This window comes from Oxyura jamaicensis, chromosome 5 (assembly GCF_011077185.1).
Source record: "Oxyura jamaicensis isolate SHBP4307 breed ruddy duck chromosome 5, BPBGC_Ojam_1.0, whole genome shotgun sequence".
Lineage (NCBI taxonomy): Eukaryota > Metazoa > Chordata > Aves > Anseriformes > Anatidae > Oxyura > Oxyura jamaicensis.
The window spans coordinates 16,523,536-16,528,215 of record NC_048897.1 but is presented as its reverse complement, the minus strand read 5'-3'; positions in this window follow the sequence as shown (position 1 = coordinate 16,528,215).

The window sequence follows — 4,680 nt, the reverse complement described above, 5'->3', positions numbered from 1 at the left end:
TATGCAGTTTCACACCTGACTCAGCTGAGAGGGTGGGGATGTCCTTTTCTGGACCTCAACAGTAAGCGAGCCAAAGGCCAGGGGTCAGTTACTAGTGAGGCCCAGGGTCAGCTGTTCTCTACTGCAGGTTCAACCCATGCTCCCTGGCCTGGCTGTGCTCCAAGACACCTTGAGGCACTTGAGCCCTTGCAATGTGAGCTCATTTGTTGTCATTTCCACTTCTGGGGAAAAACGAAAGGTCATAAGTAGAGATCAGTAAATGTGCAGCATTCATAAAGCACGGCCTCAAAACAGACACGTTGCAGTGTTATCATATCCAGGAAAACAGCAGCAGACAGTATAACTAAAATACCACCCAGAAACTCTTGCTTGGAAAGGACAACTCACAGCATCAAAGCTTACATGTATTTGCCAAACCATTCTTTAACTTACTGCCAAGGCACCAGATTTATCCCCTTAGTAGAATGATCCACTAGACAAAATGGTTATTGCTACATCAAACTGGACATGGGTTTGTTTCGTGGAGGTCAGGATGACAGAGGGAGCTCTGCGGATACTCATACTGGATATGAACAGTAGGTATTTTTTCTATATGAAATTAGCCTGAGGCTAGTTTGTTAATAAATGAACCTCAAGAATACAACAGAATAAATAAACAGCCAGAAGTAATACCTAATGAAAAATATTTATCAAAATTTCAAATGCTTAGATGAATAGTTTCAGACCAAAATAAGAAACAAATATGAACTAATAGAAATTGGACTTAGGAAGGGTAAAACACAAGGTATAAAACCATACACAAAAAGGAAAGGGAATTCCCTTGTTTATAACTTGCTTTTTGAGTTTGTCCTCACCTGCATTGATCAAATGGCAGTGTGTGCAGAACAACTGCTCTGCCTCCTGTATTTGCAAAGAGGGGAAGGGAGGCAGAGGTTGTGACTTCCTCTTCCCTTACCATTCCCCTCAGAGTGCTTAGACAGTAAGAAAGCAAAGCCACCTCTTCATCTGATGTAGACTGATTCACATCCCAACACCAAGCAACAGGGTGCTCTGAGTACCAAAACACAGCTCTCTAAGCCGTAGTTTGTCCCATCAACCTTCTGGGGCAGTCTTAGCGCAGAGGGCTTCCAAGTCAGGGCTTGTGGTGATTGTAATAACAGTATCAATCGACATGTTGACATACGTTTCTGGCTCTATGCAGAGTATGTGTGTGCATGGCTCCACAGTGAAAACTCTGATGACTGCAATATGCCTGACATTGCCTTATGACACTTGTATATGAAAAACATGTGTTGTGGCACTTTTCTGACTCTCATTGCCAGGAATACATATATATATATATAATGTAATATATATATATATATTTTTTAGACAGGCATGAAAGCAGTTTGTTTTCTTTTGTAATGTTTTTCCTTTTTTCTTTCTTCCCAGAAATGCAGATTTTTTTTTGGTACTCTGCATGCATCTTTCATTTTTCCTTGTACATATACACACATTTGTATATACACACATGCGCATATGTGTCTGTGTGCTAATGTACATGTACACACAAATAATGATGTGCAAATGCATAGGCAAAAATCCTCTTGAACCACACTGAGGTGCTAGTCTTGGTCAGAGAGACATCAGATTGGTTTTACTGTTTAATAATTTACCATCCAAACTCAAGTGGTAACAGTATTAATGTGTAATTTTGAAACAGAGATCAGACTTCCCTGCAAGTGCTTTCTCTCTTGCTGTCATCTGGGGAGTGTCTATAAATGTCCATGCAGACTTCTAGGAACTAAATGCATTTGAACTCAGGGACTCAGTCCCACCTGGGAGTCATTCAAAATGTTCAACTGATCAGTAGGGCCTAAAGCAGAGCTCGCTGTTTTCTTCTTTGTCTTCTTCTACTCTGATATCAGGTCTTATATATTGTGTTTAGATTCTGATAATCTGAAAGGGACTTCATAGCATAAAGGTGAAATCAAGTGATCTGGATTTTTTAATGGATGTTCTTGGCTTCAATTTGGGACTAAAATATTCAGTGTAAAGAACGTGAAATTCATGCCCCCTTTATTTCTCCTGTCTGTAACTACCCCCATGCAGGATACAGGATTCAGGTTTATGAGGAGCAAGAAGGAGAAGGTGGGGAATGATAAATCTATTTTAATGACACACTGGTTGAGCCCCAGTTTGAATGTCCAAAAATTGACAGACTGATGTATTTATACACTATTGGAAACCAATTTCTATTAAATGAATCTTGTCTTAATGAAATTTGTTTGCTGATGAGGTAAGTTTGTGGTATCTGAGCTACGATGTGTCTTTGGCTGGCCACATCTTTCATTTGGAGCAATCTTTATACTTACATGACTGTGCAGTCACTGACAGGAGGACCCTAAACATGAAGATGGATGAATTTCACTGCCAAGGAATGATGGCTGTCCTCACCACGGCATGTAAAGTCACTTGATAATATATGGCACAGCACTGAGCAACTTCCTGGAAGCCTTAGTAATGCAGGGGTTTGAAAGAACAGGAGTGGCCTACAGTTCATAAACAACACAGGCTGAATAAGCTGCTTCTAACTGCATCAGAAACTTTTGCTCATATATTTAGCCTTTACTTGCAGAACGAAAAGTGCTAAAAAGTGGCATGACTAAAAAGGCAATACAGCAATAAAAATTCCAGCTTTACTCTGGGGATAGCTTCAGAGACATTGTGGTCAGAAATTTCTCCATTATTTGCAAGTTGCCAAAGAGGAATGTTCTTTATTCTGGATTGGCTTTGGGAAATCTATTAAGACTTTTAATTGCATTTAAAAATATTCTTATGTTTTGAAATCTAGTCTGCAGAAAGTTTAACCAGCTCCTCATTAAGTACTTTGAGTGTGACGGAGGTTTGTGTATTAGCAAGGTGCTTTGCTCGTCTCTGCCCAATAAAAATACAAGGAGTAATGCCAGTCTGGGGAGAACTGCTTAGTAACTTCCATTGCCTCACCCCATTGCTTCCATTAGAAGGCCTTTATAGATTACAGGAATAAGTGGCCCTTAGCAAATAACTTCAAAACAGAGGGCAACCAAATGGGACTGAAGCAGAATGGGAAACTCCCTTCTGCTACTACAGATAGTTCTGAGCTGCTAGCACTTTTTTTTTCCTCTCCGCTCAGGATGAAAGGCAAAAATCTTAATAATTTCCACAAATTGAAAATCTGAAAAATGCGTGAGCTGAGGTCAGCTGAAACATTTCATTTCTATAATTTTGTAATATCTTTTTACAATGCTGATCTCTTTCATCATTTTATGCCTAAATTTGCTAAGACTTAAAAATTGTGAGAAATTCCATCTTGAAATAAACAAAAGCTTTCTAACTCAAAATGTTGAATCAAGACTATATTTTAATGTTTCTTATTCAAAAATAAATAAATAAATTAAGGAGTGATAGGAAATAGAGCCTTTTCTTAGCCATTAGTCTGAGTCTTAACTCAGATCAGTAACAAATGCTATGCATTTCAGTGTGACAGCTCTACAGTGACTAACTTTTTTCCTATCTGGTTTACTGCAGTGACATTTGTGTCAGGCCCAGTAAGATGGTTTTCTTAACTGTGCCAATACCAGAAGAACGCTTCGCTCATATGCTGATAAATCAATGGAACCTCAATGCCTCAATGAGAATTATTATTTTATTTTATTTTATTTTTTTAGCCAAGAACAAGATATTTGATGGTGGAACTGATCACAAATAGAGTGTATCCCTTGGCAATAAAAAATTTCCTTTACAGTCGATTCCACGGTTAAGCCCAAGCCACTGCTTTGTTCCTCCACCTGTCTCTGTGAGTCAGCAATGCTATCCTCCCATTTTCCCTCCAAGCAGGATGCCAGTGCCTTGCCTGGGCTGCTGAGGCACGGGTGTTGTGCCTACAGTTGTGATTTGTTTAGCTTTCACACTCTTGGCAGCCTGCCTGAGCTCTTTTTACCAAATAGGATAGAGTCTGGAGAGGGCAAGCTGCTTTTCATGCTGCTTATGAGTTTGCTGCTCTAAAAATCACAAGTTTTAAAATCTCATCAGAGCCATTTGTAATTTGTTTAGAACTGTGAGTAACAAAAATGCTAACTTTTATCCATTAAAAGAAGTACTCAAATGTTTAAAAATGTAATGGTATTTCTTAGAATCCTGAGATGCAATATATATGTTTAGGCCAAATTTCCACATTCCATTTGTGCTGTACTTGTAACTCTGGTGGCTGCTCAAGTGTGACGTATAGGTAGTGTTTTACTTGTGAGTTACACTGCTGTAACATTCCTCTGAGAAGTGATGCTTCTTGGCAAGGACATCTTTGACAGTCCATCCTGTTAGAGTGTCTAAAGCTATACCAGGAGCAAAATGTTGTCCTCAGAGCACCAAGCTCAGAGATTAATTCAAACTTTATTGAACTTTGGCTCCAAGCCTGGTCCTGAGTTAAGGTCATATGCATGAATGAACTGGATATTGCATTCTTATTCAAGCACATCTCTCATTTACTATACACATTTTAGCATTTTTCATAACTGCATTTTTCCTCCAATTCTCTCTACCAAGGTAAGTATTAGATGGCTTTTGCCAAATGCTCTTCTGGAGCCAACATGAGTATGAACAACATGAAGAGGTGCCACCTGTACCAGTGTCATGCCAGGCCAGCCAGTGTGCTTCCCACCT